Genomic DNA, 19,684 nt, shown 5'->3' on the forward strand with positions numbered 1-19,684 from the left:
TGGTTCTATTCCTGGGTCAGGAAGGTCTGCTGGAGAAGGGATAGACTACCCACTACAGTATTCTTGGGCTTCCCCGGTGGCTTACCTGGTAAAGAATCTGCCTGCAACGCGGGAGACCTAGGTTCGAACCCTGAGTTGAGAAGATCCCCTGGAGAAGGGAACGGCTTGCCCACTCCAGCATTCTGGCCTGGAGAATTCCATGGACTGTATAGTCCACGGGGTTGCAAAGAGTAGGACATGACTGAGCGACTTTCACTTTCATTTTCAGCAATCGATTAGGTCAACATTCAGTTCCAGATATCTCTGACTCCAAAACTCCTAACCATTCCATCATGCATTTTCTTCATGTTGATTCCTCCCAAAACGCTGGGCAGATAGCCCTCTCTACCAGCTCAGGATTTCTTCAGTACACTGTGATAGACACATTCTTTTTTACTTTGAGTGTGTGATACTTAATTGATAACTCTGGGCACATGTTTTAAAGCACATCTCTGGGACTTATCCATCTTGTATAACTAGCTTTACACACTTTGTCCCATTTCCTCCTCCACCTCTGGGTACCACCATTATAGTGTATACGTCTAGACATCTGACTATATTAGATGCCTCATACGAAAGGAATCATGCAGTATTTGTCTTTCTCTGACTGACTTATTTCTCTTATGTCTTCAGTGTTATTGAAAAGAGAAGGATCTTCGGGTTTTTTAATTAAAATACTGAGTTTATTTCACATGTAGATTTTTGTCTCCCCACCATTTCTATCTGTCTGGCCACCACTACTACTATTCCTATCCTAACATTCCATACATACTTAAAACCAAGCAAAGGGTGGGGTTCCGTCTTTGAAAACTAAACAGGCATTTTGGACAACACATTCTTGGCAGTAGAATGTGGACAACATTTATCAGACACGGTAGGGAAAGTTCTCACTCTGCATTATAAAAAGGACAGCCAAATATCAACTGTTACAGAACTCAAATAAGACGGAAAAATTTTAACACACTGTTTAAACTATTTTCTTAAAGAGACTTCCTCCACTGCCAGAGATCTTGAATAGCCTTCTGGTCGGTCATCCGGAAACCATTCTTCACATAGTGGATAAACTTGGCTTCCACTTTGGGAAGGGAACCACCTTTTTCTATACTTGCTTGCATTTTCACTTTAATGTCTTCTACAGAGCTAGGTCCTTTCGGTGTCTTAGGTGCTTTTTTCCTGTTTTTTGAAGGATTCTTGACCTTTTGATCTTGGTGTTGACGGTTTTGAGTCTTTTCCATTTTGGTTCGATTTTTGTGCATTTTTGGCTGGAGTATCTCGTACAGATTTCTTTACGGGAGCTTTTTCTTCTCCTTCCTCATCGTCATTGTCATCGTCATCACCGTCATCATCATCTTCATCAGCAGCAAGCTTCACTTTTTTCTGGGGAAACTTGCTACCACTGCCAGGGGCAGAACGCTTTCCAGATATACTTAGTTTCACCTCCTCTTCCTCTTCTTCTTCTGACTCTGCATCTTCCTCCACGGCTACTAAGTGCTGTCCACTGATGTGCACAGGCCCTGAACCTCACTTCAACCATAAGACCACAGGTGGTGTAATTTCAAAGCCCCCAAGAGAAACCGTTGGCTGTACAGACATTTTCAAAGTCGCCAGTGTCACTTTAATTGGACTGCCTTCAAAATTCATCGCCTTTGCTTCAACAATGTGTAACTCATCCTCTGCTCCAGCCCCTAAACTGACCGTTCTTAAAGATGACTGGTGCTCATTTTCATCATTATCCACCTTGAAGTGATAATCTCTGTCAGCCTTTAGTTCACAACTGAAAAGATAGTTCTGGGGCCTCAAGGGGCTCATGTCCATGTCCACTGAATCCTCCATGGGTTGGCGGCACGTGCTTATGTGAGAGAGAAGCCAGACGGAATTAAACGACTACTATTCGAACCAGCAGCCGCGCAGGACGGAATCACACCAGGGCTCCTTCTGTTTTTAATATTCCATTGTATGAATAATATTCCATTGTATGAATATTCCACAGTTTTCATATCCATTCATCTGCTGGTGCCTATTTGAGTTATTTCCATTTATTGGCTGTTGTGAATAAGGCTGCAATGTATGCAGGAGTGCAGATACCTCTGCAAGATCCTTATTTCAGTTCAATCCCAGAAGAGGGATTGCTGGGTTATCTGGTGGATCTATTTTTAATATTTTGAGGATGCTTCATACCATTTTCCATAGTGGCTCTACCATTTTAGATTCCCACCAAAAGTCTACAACAAAGATCCCAATTTCTTCATACCCATCCTCCCCAACCCTTATTTTTTTTAATAACAAATTCTTTTCATTGATTTATTATTTTCATTATTCATTTACTCAGTTTCGGCTGCACTGAGCCTTCAGTGGGTTTCCCTGCAGCGGCCCCTCCTGCTGCGGAGCACAGGCTCCAGGCGCTCAGGCTTTAGTAGCTGTGGTGCACGAGCTTAGCTGTTTCTCAGCACGTGGGATCTTCCTGAACTAGGGATTGAACCCATGTTCCCCTGCATTGGCAGGCAGAGTCTTATCCACTGTGCAATCAGAGAAATCTTATTGAATAAAAATTCTTTATTTTTCTTTTCTTATTTTAAAGAAGAAAATGTTGGCGTGCTGGAAAGTGCTGGGAGGCTGGATTGAGGTGTCCCAACATTGTCCCAAGGACACCCCCAGGGCCAGCGTCCTACTCCAGCAGGACTCTGCATGGTGGGTGCGTGGTCACAAGGATGACCCCGGCGAGTGGCCATCCTGAGACGGCCAGCGCGCCTCTCTCCTGGACTCTGGGAAATGCTGGGAAATGCAGCGCCTGGCTGGGGCTTGTGCCTTTCTGAGAACTGCTCCCAAGGTCAAGGGTGTGGGTATTCTTTCTATAACTATATATTTTTTTTCTTTGAGTGTGTTATATATTCACATGGCACAAAGTTCCAGAAGTTAAATAAAAGGTTTACGAGAGAAAAGTGCCCCTCCCACCCTGTCCCCAGACACCCGGGTTCTCCTCCTATACCTCCTTGTTTCACGTGTGTGCATCTTGGGAAGAGTCTAAGCTAAAGGGTGCGGAGATATCATGGAGTGGCCAGGCTTAGAGATAAGAAATATGGAGAGACTTACTCGGAGGCGCCAAAGACTGTGCTGCCAAAGTGTGAGGGGATCCTAAATTATCTCCTCAATTTGGACTGAACCACCTTTACTTGAGTCAACTTCTTTCCATGAGGCCTGCATTTCAGAACCTCTGGGTAGTCATGGTCAATGACTAGGAAGAACAGTCTCCTCGGGAAACAGATTGATATTCTGCACCACATTCTGGGGTCTTGTGATTTGGTTTACTAAGTGCTACCTTGGGGCTGGTGCCCAGGCAAGAGTGTCCACAACAGCAGACAAGACCCAGGAATGGAGTGACCACTTAAAATTGTTAAGTCCTTTAAGCTCTTGTGAGCAGCAAGTTCTCCTCTCTGTTGGTGTTGGCTACTGTTCAACAAACGACTCTTTAAAACACTGGAATTCTCTGTAATCCAGTTTTTATTCAGGTAAGAGACATTTGAAATATTAAGAGCTATTGGTTTTAAGAAGAGTCATGGTAGTCCTAGCCAGAGCAACTAGGCAAGAAAAAGAAATAAAGGCATCCAGACTGGTAAAGAAGAAATAAAACTGTCACCATTTGTGGATGGCATGATTTTATATATGGAAAACTCTAGTAGTGAAAGTGTTAGTCACTCAGTCGTGTCCAGATCTCTGCAACCTTGTGGACTGTAGTCCACCAGCCTCCTCTGTCCATGGATTCTCCAGGCAAGAATATACAGAGTGAAGCTAGTCAGAAAGAAAAACACCAGTACAGTATATTAATGCATATATACGGAATTTAGAAAGATGGTAAAGACAACCTATATGCAAGATAGCAAAAAGAGACACAGATGTAAAGAACAGACTTTTGGACTCTGTGGGAGAAGGTGAGGGTGTAATGATTTGAGGCAATAGCACTGAAACATGTATATTACCATATGTGAAACAGATGACCAGTCAAAGGTCGATACATGAAACAGGGCACTCAAAGCTGGTGCACTGGGACCACCCTGAGGGATGGGGTGGGGAAGGAGGTGGGGGGGCGTTCAGGATGGGGGACACGTGTACACCCGTGGCTGATTCATGTCAATGTACGGTGAAAACTGCTACAATATTGTAAAGCAATTAGCCTCCAATTAAAATAAATAAACTAATTAAAAAAAAGAATACTGGAGTGGGATACATTCCCTCCTCCAGGGGGTCTTCTTGACCCAGGGATCAAAACTGGGTCTTGTGCATTGCAGGCAGATTTTTACCATCTGAGCCATCAGCGAAGGCCAGAAAACTCTAAAGTCCACAAAAAAACTATTAGAAATAATAAATGAAATAGTAAAGTTGCAAAGTACAAGATCAACATGTAAAAATCTGTTGTGTTTCTATAGGCTAACAACGAGCTAGGAGAAAGAAAAATTAAGAAAACAATCCCATTTATAATGACAACATACGCAGAGGAGCTGAATATACACTTTTCCAAAGAAGACATACAGATGGCTAACAAGCACATGAAAAGATGTTTAACATCACTAGTTATTAGGGAAATGCAGATCAAAACCACAATGAAATATCACCTCAAGCCTGTTAGAATGGCTGTCATCAAAAGAGCAAGAAATAACAAGTGTTGGAGAGGGTGTGGAGAAAAGAGAATTCTCATGCACAGTTGGTGGGAATGTAAATTGGTGCTGCCACTATGGAGAACACTATGGAAATTCCTAAAAAAAATTAATAGAACTACTATATGATCCAGCTGTCCTGCTCTGGGGAATTTATCCAGACTATGACAACACTGATTTGAAGAGATTTATGTACTCCTAGGTTCACTGAGGCTTGTTTACAATAGCCAACATATGGAAGCAACCTAAGCGCCTATAAAGAAATGAATAGATGTGGCATGTGTATACAATGGAATACTACTCAGCTATAAAAAGATGAAACCATGTCATTTGTGACATCATAAATGGGCGTTGAGAATATTATGCTAAGTGAAATAAGTCAGAAAGAGACAAATACTATATGATTTCACTCATATATGGAATATAAAAAACAAACAATAAACAAACAAGCCAATCCAGGTAAATACAGAGAGCAGAGTAGTGGTTACCAGAGGGGAAGGGGCAGAGGTGGAGGGTAAAATGGATAAAGGGGATCAACTCTATGATGAAGGATGGAAACTAACTTTTCGGTGGTCAGTGCACTGCAGGGTATACAGAAATAGAAATATACATATGAAATTTATGTAATCTTATAAGCCAATGTTATCTCAATTTAAAAAAATAGAGTAAAAACTGGAAAAAGGGGCAAAAAAGCCAAGGTAATCTGTCCTCTGAATTTTACATGTTAGAATATACAGATGGATTCCGCTCACCAACAATAAGCTATCTTCTGGGATTGGGTGGGCTTGCGTGCATTCCACAAGCTCAGGGATGGGGTTGATTTACGTTACTGTCAGGCCATTTGGCAGGACAAAGCAGTTATTATTTTCAGTGTCTACTGAACTTATCTCTTTCTTCATTTCCAATAGGACCGAGAAGGTGTGTTGGGAACAGATATCCTTGACCATCCTTTTGAGATCATGCACAGTATTTTAACTCAAATGTATAATGAAATAAGAAACATTCAACTTTATAAAGTTGGCCAGCTGCTTTGTTTTATCTTCTATTAAAGTGGATGTTTTCCTTTGAAATGAAGTGTTCTGTGGACAATGACCATTTGGTTCTGTTTCCATACCCCCACTGAATTCTCTAGACTCTTGCTAACCCAGACCCAATATGAATAAATCATATATATGTTGATATTCTGTGGAAACTGGGGTCACAACAAAAGCTGCCCATTTTCCTCTCCTGCCAATCCTCAAAATACTCTCTGAGTTCTCTGGCTGTGGCTGCAAGCTATCAGCAAAGGACAAGAGGGCTTTTCCATAGCAAGAGTGGATGACACGTCAAGCAGTGACCAGACAAGAGGGCTTCCCTTGTGGCTCAGCTGGTAAAGAATCCGCCTGCAGTGTGGGAGACCTGGGTTCAATCCCTGGGTTGGGAAGATCCTGTGGAGAAGGGAAAGGCTACCACTTCCAATATTCTGTCCTGAAGAATTCCATGGACTATACAAAGAGCTGGACTATACACACGACTGAGTGACATTCACTTTCACTTTCACTTTCACCAGGCAAGAATCAATGTCCAAGTTCAGAATTATTCAGAGACTGGCTGGAGATCTGGGGCTCTCACAGGGTCAGCTGAAAAGTGTTGATAGGGATGGAAGGTGATATCCAATGCTGGGTAAAGAGCTGAGGAACATAAAGATAATTGAGACATGGTCCTATGTTGAGCATCCTACAATTTTGGATGGGAGATGGACAGTAACTTGAGAAATGTTTATTGCACATCTACTGTGTGCCAGGCATTAGGGAAACAGAGAGGACAAGATGGGAGAAGGCTCTTCACTTATAGCCTATAACCTGACGCAGAGAGAGACATGTGAGCAGAGAACTGTGATTTCAAATGAGGCGTGAATGCCAGTGCACACATAGGCCTCATCAGCTTTGCTCACTCATTTCTTTACGGTTACTTAGGCTGCGTTTGTGTCTTGGCGATTGTAAACAATGCCTCAAGGAACCTAAGGGTACACGTATTTTTTCAAGTCAATGTTTTCATTTGTCCTTGTTGTTGCTGTTCAGTTGCTAAGTTGTGACCCCATGGACTGCAGCATGCCAGGCTCCTCTGTCCACCAATATCTCCCAGAGATTGCTCAGATTCATGTCCATTGAGTTGGTGATGCCATCTAACCATCTCATCCTCTGCCGCCCCCTTCTGCTTTTGCCTTCACTCTGTCCCAGCATCAGGGTCTTTTCCAACGAGTCAGCTCTTTGCATCAGGTAGCCAAAGTATTGGAGCTTCAGCTTCAGCATCAGTCCTTCCAGTGAACGTTCAGGACTGATTTCCTTCAAGATGGACTGGTTTGATCTCCTTGCTGTCCGAGGGATTCTCAAGAGTCTTTTCCAGCACCATGATTCGAAAGCATCAATTCTTCGGTGCTCAGCGTTTTTTATGGCTCAGTTCAGTGCAGTCGCTCAGTTGTGTCCGACCCTTTGCACCCCATGAATCACAGCACGCCAGGTCTCCTTGTCCATCACCAACTCCTGGAGTTCACTCAGACTCACGTCCATCGAGTCAGTGATGCCATCCAGCCATCTCATCCTCTGTTGTTCCCTTCTCCTCCTGCCCCCAATCCCTCCCAGCATCAGAGTCTTTTCCAATGAGTCAACTCTTCGCATGAGGTGGCCGAAGTACTGGAGCTTCAGCTTTAGTATCATTCCTTCCAAAGAAATCCCAGGGCTGATCTCCTTCAGAATGGACTGGTTGGATCTCCTTGCAGTCCAAGGGACTCTCAAGAGTCTTCTCCAGCACCACAGTTCAAAAGCATCAATTCTTCAGTGTTCAGCCTTCTTCACAGTCCAACTCTCGCATCCATACATGACCACAGGAATAACCATAGCCTTGACTAGTTGGACCTTAGTCGGCAAAGTAATGTCTCTGCTTTTGAATATGCTATATAGGTTGGTCATAACTTTTCTCCCAAGGAGTAAGCGTCTTTTAATTTCATGGCTGCAATCACCATCTGCAGTGATTTTGGAGCCCCAAAAATAAAGTCTGACACTGTTTCCACTGTTTCCCTATCTATTTCCCATGAAGTGATGGGACCAGATGCCATGATCTTCGTTTTCTGAATGTTGAGCTTTAAGCCAACATTTTCACTCTCCTCTTTCACTTTCATCAAGAGGCTTTTTAGCTCCTCTTTACTTTCTGCCATAAGGGTGGTGTCATCTGCATATCTGAGGTTATTGATATTTCTCCTGTCAATCTTGATTCCAAGCCATGCCTGCGGGGCAACCCTAGATGGGCGGGTCATGGTGGAGAGGTCTGACAGAGCGTGGTCCACTGGAGAAGGGAATGGCAAGCCACTTCAGTATTCTTGCCTTGAGAACCCCATGAACAGTATGAAGAGGCAAAATGATAGGATACCAAAAGAGGAACTCCCCAGGTCATTAGGTGCCCAATATGCTACTGGAGATCAGTGGAGAAATAACTCCAGAAAGAATGAAGGGATGGAGCCAAAGAAAAAACAATACCCAGTTGTGGATGTGACTGGTGATAGAAACAAGATCCGATGCTGTGAAGAGCAATATAGCATAGGAACCTGGAATGTCAGGTCCATGAATCAAGGCAAATTGGAAGTGGTCAAACAGGAGATGGCAAGGGTGAACGTCGACATTCTAGGAATCAGCGAACTAAAATGGACTGGAATGGGTGAATTTAACTCAGATGACCATTATATCTACTACTGTGGGCAGGAATCCCTCAGAAGAAATGGGGTAGCCATCATGGTCAACAAGAGTCCAAAATGCAGTCCTTGGATGCAATCTCAAAGATGACAGAATGATCTCTGTTCATCTCCAAGGCAAACCATTCAATATCACAGTTATTCAAGTCTATGCCCCAAACAGTAACACTGAAGAAGCTGAAGTTGAACGGTTCTATGAAGACCTACAAGAACTTTTAGAACTAACACCCAAAAAAGATGTCCTTTTCATTATAGGGGACTGGAATGCAAAAGTAGGAAGTCAAGAAACACTTGGAGTAACAGGCAAATTTGGCCTCGGAATGCGGAATGAAGCAGGGTAAAGACTAATAGAGTTTTGCCAAGGAAATGCACTGGTCATAGCAAACACCCTCTTCCAACAACACAAGAGAAGACTCTACACATGGACATCACCAGATGGTCAACACCGAAATCAGATTGATTATATTCTTTGCAGCCAAAGATGGAGAAGCTCTAAACAGTCAACAAAAACAAGACAGGGAGCTGACTGTGGCTCAGATCATGAATTCCTTATTGCCAAATTCAGACTGAAATTGAAGAAAGTAGGGAAAACCACTAGACCATTCAGGTATGACCTAAATCAAATCCCGTATGATTATACAGTGGAAGTGAGAAATAGATTTAAGGGCCTAGATCTGATAGATAGAGTGCCTGATAAACTATGGACTGAGGTTCGTGACACTGTACAGGAGACAGGGATCAAGACCATCCCCATGGAAAAGAAATGCAAAAAAGCAAAATGGCTGTCTGGGGAGGCCTTACAAATAGCTGTGAAAAGAAGAGAGGTGAAAAGCCAAGGAGAAAAGGAAAGATATAAACAACTGAATGCAGAGTTCCAAAGAATAGCACGAAGAGATAAGAAAGCCTTTTTCAGCAATCAATGCAAAGAAATAGAGGAAAACAACAGAATGGGAAAGACTAGAGATCTCTTCAAGAAAATTAGAGATACCAAGGGAACATTTCATGCGAAGATGGGCTCGATAAAGGACAGAAATGGTATGGACCTAACAGAAGCAGAAGATATTTAGGAGAGGTGGCAAGAATACATGGAAGAACTATACAAAAAAGATCTTCATGACCCAGATAATCATGATGATGTGATCACTAATCTAGAGCCAGACATCTTGGAATGTGAAGTCAAGTGGGCCTTAGAAAGCCTCACTACGAACAAAGTTAGTGGAGGTGATGGAATCCCAGTGGAGCTATTTCAAATCCTAAAAGATGATGCTGTGAAAGTGCTGCACTCAATATGCCAGCAAATTTGGAAAACTCACCAGTGGCCACAGGACTGGAAAAGGTCAGTTTTCATTCCAATCCCGAAGAAAGGCAATGCCGACGAATGCTCAAACTACTGCACAATTGCACTCATCTCACACGCGAGTAAAGTAATGCTCAAAATTCTCCAAGCCAGACTTCAGCAATACATGAACCGTGAACTCCCTGATGTTCAAGCTGGTTTTTGAAAAGGCAGAGGAACCAGAGATCAAATTGCCAACATCCGCTGGATCATGGAAAAAGCAAGAGAGTCCCAGAAAAACATCTATTTCTGCTTTATTGACTATGCCAAAGCCTTTGACTGTGTGGATCACAATAAACTGTGGAAAATTCTGAAAGAGATGGGAATACCAGACCACCTGACCTGCCTCTTGAGAAATCTGTATGCAGGTCAGGAAGCAACAGTTAGAACCAGATATGGAACAACAGACTGGTTCCAAATAGGAAAAGGAGTACATCAAGGCTGTATATTGTCACCCTGCTTATTTAACTTCTATGCAGAGTACATCATGAGAAACGCTGGACTGGAAGAAACACAAGCTGGAATCAAGATTGCCGGGAGAAATAACAATAAGCTCAGATATGCAGATGACACCACCCTTATGGCAGAAAGTGAAGAGGAACTAAAAAGCCTCTTGATGAAAGTGAAAGAGGAGAGCGAAAAAAAGTTTTTATGGCTAGGGGCATATATATTTGTTTTTCAAATCAGTGTTGTCATAGTCTGGATAAATTCCCAGAATCGAGACAATTGGATCATAGAGTAATTTTTTAAAGGAATTTCCATTCTGTTCTCTATAGTGAAGGCATCAGTTTACATTCCCAAAAAATGTGCATGAGAATTCCCTTTTCTCCACATCCATGGCTGGATAGGAATTTGTCAGGAACATTAAACAGAAAGGACATTGGGGTGGGGCGGCCGGCAGGGAAAAACATAGAGCAACCATAAGCTGGAGAGTTTGGGAATAACTGTAATGATGAAAATACCAGTTCACACTTATGACTTACGTAGCTCCATCCTCACACTGTTGTTAGATTTTAGGTTTATTGGCTCACTTCATCCTCGCAACAGCCTTAGGTACAGGTGAGACCGAGTCACTTACCCAGGATCAGTGTTTATTGGCAGCAGAGCTGGGATTCAAACCCTGGAAGGCTGGCTCTGAGTTTGTACTCTTCTCACCACACGGCGTCACCGTGTGACACAGAGGTGGAGGGAAGCCCAATAGACGTGATTGGCACATATGCTGGGCCTGAGTGGTGGAGAGCTTTGTCTCCCTGATTTTGGAACTGAAACCTGACCCTATAGCAAAGCATTCAGCATAAGAGAGTTTGCAACTAGATCTGGTCTTTGGAAAAATCACCTTGGTAGCTGTGATGATGAACAAGGGCAGAAAGACCTGGAGGCTAGCTTAAGGCTACTGCAATTGTCTAGGTCAGATTGGTGAGGCCTGAAGGGCAGAAGCCATGGGCTGGAAAGGAGCAAAAGATTTAAGAGCTATTTAAGGAGTAAAATGACCAGGATTAGGAGAGCAATTGGATACTGCACGGTGGGGTCGGTAGTGACCAGAATTGTTGATGACTGAGGCTTGTAACTTAGGCGCCATTTGCAGCTGCCAGCTCTGAACTGCCGTTCTGGGCTTGTGGAATGTGGGGGTACATTCCTCTGCTGAGATACTGCTACACCCGAGGCTGTCTCAGTTGTGGACCAGTCAGTTCCCTCAGGGTTGCAGACAGGAGGCTGCAGAAATAACAAAGAAGCAAGGCTATGGATGTAGCAGCGAGGCATTATAGCTCAGGACTGGCTGTGCCCTCACCGAGGGTCTAAAGCTCTTCCTTTGTGCCTTATGCTCAGTCCTCGATCCACGGAATTTTCCAGGCAAGGATACTGGAGTGGGCTGCCATTTCTTCCTCCAGGGGATCAGGGTATGGTCTGGACCCAGGGACCTAATGTGAGGCTCCGGTGTCTCCTGCATTGCAGGCAGATTCTTTACCTGCTAAGCCATTCCTACTGCAGAGTCTGTTAAACCCAGAACCCTCCTTCTCCAAGTTCCGGGGCCCCAAATCCCCATTTATTCGCACCCAAGAAAGGAAATATTTAGTTTGCATCATTATAAATTCTGCATCCAGGAATATTTTTCGTTTGCTGGCAGTGCAGTTATCTCTTCCTTGTCTTGACCTTTCCTTCCAGGTTAATTTCTGGGCCTCACCTTTGCATACTCAAGAGGCTTATTAAAACATTTTCCCAAACAAAAGAACAGTCTTTTCCCAAAGATGAATTTTGCTGCCACCACTAGAATGCAGAAACAGCTGCAGGCACCTTTGAAAACTGCAGCGTTTTCATTCCTCCCATCATATTTAAATATTGCAAAAAGGCCAGGAATGAAGACCATTAAATTTATTCAGTGTCTCATTGAATAAATATTTATTGAGGGAGAGTGTTCACCTCTGGTAATAGAGGGTCAATCCTCTTGCTGAAGACAGAAAGAAAAACTAGAGACATTAAAATTAGTCTTTTGTATCTGAGAGCTAAACCAGCTCTTGCCTGGGCTCTGTAGCCCATCTCTAAGGCCCCAACAATCTCAGCTCCTGCAAGTGGGTTAAGGTGGTCCTGGATTCCAGGTACCCCTCCTCCTTCGCCCCTGCACCTGGCGAAAGCAAGCATAAACCTTCTTAGTGGAAGTTATCATCTTCCGAAACCTTATATTATACTTACAAACAGTTTTTAGAATGCAACATTTGACATCAAAGGAGACCAGGCATCAGAGTAAACTTGGTAATATCATGACTGACATTCATCAGAAAAAAAAAAAAAAAAAAACCAGCAACAAAATAGAAACACAGAAGCTCAGATATTAAAATGATCAGACCCAGATTTAGAATGGTTATTAAGTAACTCTTCCATGCCAAGCGCTTGTGCTAGGCATTGAGGATAACATAGTGAACAAACAACACAGAATTCCTGCCTTTATCGTGCTTTCTAGTCTCCTGGGTGAGACAGACATTAATCAAATAAATTGTCCTGTGGCAGATGGATTGCAAAAATGGGCCCAGCTCTGAATGTGAAATGGTACAGCTGTTGTGGAAATCAGTATGGAATTTCCTAAAGAAATTAAAACTAGAAATGCCATGCTGCTGCTGCTGCTGCTAAGTCGCTTCAGTCGTGTCTGACTCTGTGCGACCCCACAGACGGCAGCCCACCAGGCTCCCCCATCCCTGGGATTCTCCAGGCAAGAACACTGGAGTGGGTTGCCATTTCCTTCTCCAATGCTTGAAAGTGAAAAGTGAAAGTGAAGTCGCTCAGTTGTGTCCGACTCTTAGCGACCCCAGGGACTGCAGCCTACCAGGCTCCTCCTTCCATGGGATTTTCCAAATGCCATACAACCCAGCAATTCCATTTCTGGGTATATGGTAAAAAAAAAAACAAAACTGAAAGCAGGATCTCAGAGAGGTATTTATACACCCTTGTTCATAGCAGCATTATTCATAATAGCTACCCTCATCCACCGACAGATGAATGGATAAACAAAATGTGGTACATACATAGAAAGGAAATTGCCAAGCTTTAAAAATGAAGGAAATTCTGCAATATGCCACAACATGGATGAATCTTGAGGCCTTTAAAGTAAGTAAAATAGCCAGTCACACACCAAAAGGTCACTTTATGATTCTATTTATACGAGATACTTAGAGGAGTCAGAATCACAAAGACAGAAAGTATAGAGGTGGTTGCCAGGGGCTGGGGTAGGCGAGAAGGGGAAGTTATTGCTTAATAGGTATAGAGTTTTAGTTTTATAAAATGAATGGGGTCATGAGGGATGGATGGTGATGGTGGTTATACATTAATGAGACTTTAACATCCCTGAACTATATATTTTAAAATGGTTAAATGGTAATTTTTATGTTCTGTGCATTTTAACAAAATTAAGGAAAAAAACCAGGGCCCAATTCCCACCCTTCTCTGTATCTAACTCCTTATATATGACTTTGCAGTCCTCCCCAAAACATATGAAGTCTATTTCCCACTTCCTAGTTAGCCTTGCGTTTGCTTCAGCCTATAGAGTGAAGCAAAAGTGATAGTGTGCTGGTCCTGAGCCCGGATCTCCAGAGGCCCTATGACTATCTGCTCATTCTCTTGGAAAGCTGACACTAAGAATAATTCTGGGCTATCTTGTTGGAGAAAGGCTGTCCTAGCCAAGGCACAAAACTCGACAAAGAGTCCAGCCAAGGTCAGCACACTTGTCTATCTGATCTTCACTGACCACATATGCATAAGTGAGTCCCACTGCACATCAGCTGAACTGCCTGAGAGACCCAGAGACTTTAGAGAACAAGTATTTATTGTTGCATACCACTTACATTTGGTGATGGTTGTTACGCAGCATTATTGTGTCAAGGGTGACTGATACAAACATGAGTAACTATGATCAGAGCAATGAGTTTTCACCTTCTTTTGCAACTTTTTGCATCGTTTGAAGGTACAGTGAACTCGAGGAATATTGAATAGGAAAACCTGATCTAGTCTGGAGAGCAAAGGAAGGCTTTCCTAAGGAAGTGATCCTGGAAGTGAGATCTAGGCAATGAAGACTGTTCAGTGAACAAAGAGGAAGACAGAGTGTCCCAGTTGTCCATGACTCACACTTGAGCAGAGACGGTGAAGATAACTGAGGTGCTGAAGGAAATCAGGAGGCACTGCAAGAAAGTTTAGGACTAGATTAAGACGGTAGACAAGGACTAGATTATGAAGGGACGCATCTTTATTTCCTAGTCTAACAAATAGAGGCCACACCTTTTGATTCTCTTCTTGGTCTGATGAGGATATCAGGGTCTCATCCCTCCAACCCCTTTCCCTCTTTTACACCTCATGTTCCATCATTGATATACTTCAATGTTTATATTGTCAAAGGCACTGATGTCAATGGAAAGTTCTTTAATTATAATACCCATGCTTTAGCTCTAGGTTGATTCTAGTAACTGAAGGTCAACAAACTGTTTACATATCAAGGCTTTATACTATTATGACAAAGACCTTATTCCCAGAACAGCTAAGTGATGTATTATAATTTTAATTTTCTTACCTGAATTTAAATATTAAAAATTGCCTTGCACTTTATCTTTTGAAACTATTTATAATAATAAACATACTATCAAGGAAAATATTTCTCTAGAAAATTCCCTTCTGGGACCTCTGTCCCCTTTCTCCAATCTAGAGTGCTTGTCCTGATATCATTCTGAACTTCTCTTCTCTGTATTTATGGGTTATATCACTATTTCTAGAAACTAATATTTCTTCTTGTTTTACTCCTACCTTGTTGAAGCATTTCTTCAAGAAACTTCCTAGACAGGGTTGTAGAAGGTGAATTTATTTTTGTTCATCAGTTCAGTTCAGTTCAGTCACTCGGTCACGCCCGACTGTTTGTGACCCCATGGATTGCAGCACGCCAGGCATCCCTGTCCATCACCAACTCTTGGAGCTTGCTCAAACTCACATCCATTGAGTCGGTGATGCCATCCAACCATCTTGCCCTTCGTCATCCCCTTCTCCTCCTGCCTCAAATCTTTCCCAGCATCAGAGTCTTTTCCAATGAGTCAGTTCTTCACATCAGGTGGCCAAAGTATTGGAGCTTCAGCTTCAGCATCAGTCCTTCCAATGAATATTCAGGACTGATTTCCTTTAGGATTCACTGGTTTGATCTCCTTGCAGTCCAAGGGACTCTCAAGAGTCTTTTCCAACATCACAGTTTAAAAGCATCAGTTCTTTAGTGCTCAGCTTTCTTAATGGTCTAACTCTCACATCCGTACATGACTACTGGAAAAACCATACCTTTGACTAGTTGGACCTTTGTTGGCAAAGTAATGACTCTGCCTTTTAACATGCTGTCTAAGTTTGTTATAGCTTTTCTTCTAAGGAACAAGCATCTTTTAATTTCATGGCTGCAGTCACCATCTGCGGTGATTTTGGAGCCCCCCAAAATAAAGTCTATCACTGTTTCCATTGTTTCCCCATCTACTTGCCATTTTCATTCATTTATGTGTGAAAATATTTTTATGGTACGCATACATTTGATAAATAACTTGTCTGATTGTAATAATGTAATAATCTGCATTCAGTTCAGTTCAGTTCAGTCACTCAGTCGTGTCCGACTCTTTGCGACCCCATGAATCGCAGCACGCCAAGACTCCCTGTTCATCAACATCTCCCGGAGTTCACTCAGACTCATGTCCATCGAGTCCATGATGCCATCCAGCCATCTCATCCTCGGTCGTCCCTTTCTCTTCTTGCCCCCAATCCCTCCCAGCATCAGAGTCTTTTCCAATGAGTCAACTCTTCACATGAGGTGGCCAAAGTTCTGGAGTTTCAGCTTTAGCATCATTCCTTCCAAAGAAATCCCAGGATTGATCTCCTTCAGAATGGACCGGTTGGATCTCCTTGCAGTCCAAGGGACCCTCAAGAGTCTTCTCCAACACCATAGTTGAAACACATCAATTCTTCGGTGCTCAGCCTTCTTCACAGTCCAACTCTCACATCCATACGTGACCACAGGAATAACCATAGCCTTGACTAGTTGGACCTTAGTCGGCAAAGTAATGTCTCTGCTTTTGAATATGCTGTCTAGGTTGGTCATAACTTTTCTTCCAAGGAGTAAGCGTCTTTTAATTTCATTGCTGCAGTCACCATCTGTGGTGATTTTGGAGCCCCCCAAAATAAAGTCTGACACTGTTTCTACTGTTTCCCCATCTATTTCCCATGAAGTGATGGGACCGGATGCCATGATCTTCGTTTTTTGAATGTTGAGCTTTAAGCCAACTTTTTCACTCTCCTCTTTCACTTTCATCAAGAGGCTTTTTAGTTCCTCTTCACTTTCTGCCATAAGGGTGGTGTCATCTGCATATCTGAGGTTATTGACATTTCTCCCGGCAATCTTGATTCCAGCTTGTGTTTCTTCCAGTCCAGCGTTTCTCATGATGTACTCTGCATAGAAGTTAAATAAGCAGGGTGACAATATACAGCCTTGACGTACTCCTTTTCCTATTTGGAACCAGTCTGTTGTTCCATGTCCAGTTCTAACTGTTGCTTCCTGACTTGCATACAGATTTCTCAAGAGGCAGGTTAGGTAGTCTGGTATTCCCATCTCTTTCAGAATTTTCCACAGTTTATTGAGATCCACACAGTCAAAGGCTTTGGCATAGTCAATGAAGCAGAAATAAATGTTTTTCTGGGACTCTCTTGCTTTTTCCATGATCCAGCAGATGTTGGCAATTTGATCTCTGGTTCCTCTGCCTTTTCTAAAACCAGCTTGAACATCAGGGAGTTCACAGTTCACGTATTGCTGAAGTCTGGCTTGGAGAATTTTGAGCATTACTTTACTAGCGTGTGAGATGAGTGCAATTGTGCAGTAGTTTGAGCATTCGTCGGCATTGCCTTTCTTTGGGATTGGAATGAAAACTGACCTTTTCCAGTCCTGTGGCCACTGCTGAGTTTTCCAAATTTGCTGGCATATTGAGTGCAGCACTTTCACAGCATCATCTTTCAGGATTTGAAACAGCTCAACTGGAATTCCATCACCTCCACTAACTTTGTTCATAGTGAGGCTTTCTAAGGCCCACTTGACTTCACATTCCAAGATGTCTGGCTCTAGATGAGTGATCACATCATCATGATTATCTGGGTCGTGAAGATCTTTTTTGTACAGTTCTTCCGTGTATTCTCGCCACCTCTTCTTAATATCTTCTGCTTCTGTTAGGTCCATATCATTTCTGTCCTTTATCGAGCCCATCTTTGCATGAAATGTTCCCTTGGTATCTCTAATTTTCTTGACGAGATCTCTAGTGTTTCCCATTCTGTTGTTTTCCTCTATTTCTTCGCATTGATTGCTGAAGAAGGCTTTCTTATCTCTTCTTGCTATTCTTTGGAACTCTGCATTCAGATGCTTGTATCTTTCCTTTTCTCCTTGGCTTTTCACCTCTCTTCTTTTCACAGCTATTTGTAAGGCCTCCCCAGACAGCCATTTTGCTTTTTTGCATTTCTTTTCCATGGGGATGGTCTTGATCCCTGTCTCCTGTACAATGTCACGAACCTCAGTCCATAGTTCATCAGGCACTCTATCTATCAGATCTAGGCCCTTAAATCTATTTCTCACTTCCACTGTATAATCATAAGGGATTTGATTTAGGACATACCCTAGTGATCTAGTGGTTTTCCCTACTTTCTTCAATTTAAGTCTGAATTTGGCAATAAGGAGTTCATGATCTGAGCCACAGTCAGCTCCCGGTCTTGTTTTTGTTGACTGTATAGAGCTTCTCCATCTTTGGCTGCAAAGAACATAATCAGTCTGATCTCTTAGCATTTTGAAGGTGTCACTCTGTTGTATCCAGACTTGCTGGTGGAAAGTCTGATGCGGCTCCTTTTCAGCTACTTAGTATTATTTAGTATAGAATATAATGCACAAGCAAAAAAAGAGAGAGAGAGAGAGTACAGAATTCAGAGATTTATCACAAAGCAAACACTCGTGTAACTACTGGCTTTATCAAGAAAACAAAACATCTCTAGTGTCCCTTGCCACCTGCTCTGCCTAACCCCTCCCCTCACCAGTTGCTACTCCTTCCTTGCTTCTCACATGGTCAATCTGCCTGCGATGCGGGAGACCTGGGTTCAACCCCTGGGTCGGGAAGATCCCCTGGAGAAGGGAATGGCTACCCACTCCAGTATTCTTGCCTGGAGAATTCCATGGACAGAGGGACCTGGCTGGCTACAGTCCATGGGTTTTCAAAGAGTCAGGCACGACTGAGCAATGAACACTTTCACATTTTTACTTTTCCTTCCACCAAAGGTATCAGTATCTTGACTTTGATGGTAATTGCGTCTTTGTTTCTTTATAACTTTACCACTTAAATTCATGTCTCTAAATCCTGTTGTTTAGTTTTGCCTAAGTAAAAAACTTAAATGTCTAGAAGAAAAGAAGGATTTCTTTGAGTCATAGCTTCTTTCACTTGACATTGTTTATGTGAGATTATGTATCTTGTATGTCGTGGTAATTTTTTTCATTTTTCAGTACTCGGTAATATTTTATTGTTTGAATATACCCAAAATGTGTTTATCCATTCTATTGCTGATTGAATTTAGGTTGTTCCCAGTTGTAGGCCATTACAGGTAAAGCTGCCAGGAACACTGATTATATATATATTATATATATATTATATATATAATATATATAATATATATATAATAACCATATATGTTTTCTGTTGGGTACATATCTAGGCAGAGTAAAAGTTTTGAGTCACAGGGCTGGTAGGGACATCTTATTGTAATAATTTGCATTTTCCTGATTATCAATGATGTTCAGCACTGTTACACATGTTATTTCTCATTTCCCCCCTTTTTGGATGTACCTGACAAATTTTGGGGGGCCATTTGTTGATTCTAGTTTTTTTCTTATTAATTTGTAGATGTTCTGGATGGGAGCCATTTTGCCACTGATACTGTTGCAAATAATTTCTCCCATCCTGTTGTTTGTACTTTCAGCTTTTCTGATGGTATCCTTTGAGGATGTGGGGAGCAAGACTTACCACCCTAAAATGTCTCTTCTGCATGCAGATTATTTTGAGCTAAAAACAATCAAGGCCCAAAAAACTCAGGGAGAAACTTGCACCTTCCCCATAACTGCTTAAAAGAGTTTAGATAGAGAGCCTGCCCTGGAATAGAGTTATAACCAGAGATATCTGCAATGAATATGGGCTAGGTGTGGTGGCGAAAATTTTCAGAGATCAGAGTCTGCTGTGTCCCATCATCTTTGCATGGCCCAGCAAACATTTATTTACCAAACGTTTACTTTTCCATCTTCCTGTTAATTGCCTTCTTCCCTCAGGACATCCTAAACCACTACCCCAGATATCCCCTTCTGTCTTTAGCTGAAGTTAGTATTTAAAGTGAAGATTTTGGACATTTTGACAAGTTACTCAG

The 19,684-nt window shown here is 42.4% G+C and overlaps 1 pseudogene; it reads right to left on the bottom strand.

Moving 5' to 3' along the window:
* Positions 1–1,019: 1,019 nt before the first annotated feature.
* Positions 1,020–1,872, bottom strand: LOC138073716 (nucleophosmin pseudogene; annotated as a pseudogene).
* Between the last annotated feature and the right edge of the window lie 17,812 nt (positions 1,873–19,684).

This window comes from Capricornis sumatraensis, chromosome 2, assembly GCF_032405125.1.
Source record: "Capricornis sumatraensis isolate serow.1 chromosome 2, serow.2, whole genome shotgun sequence".
In the NCBI taxonomy this organism is placed as follows: Eukaryota; Metazoa; Chordata; class Mammalia; order Artiodactyla; family Bovidae; genus Capricornis; species Capricornis sumatraensis.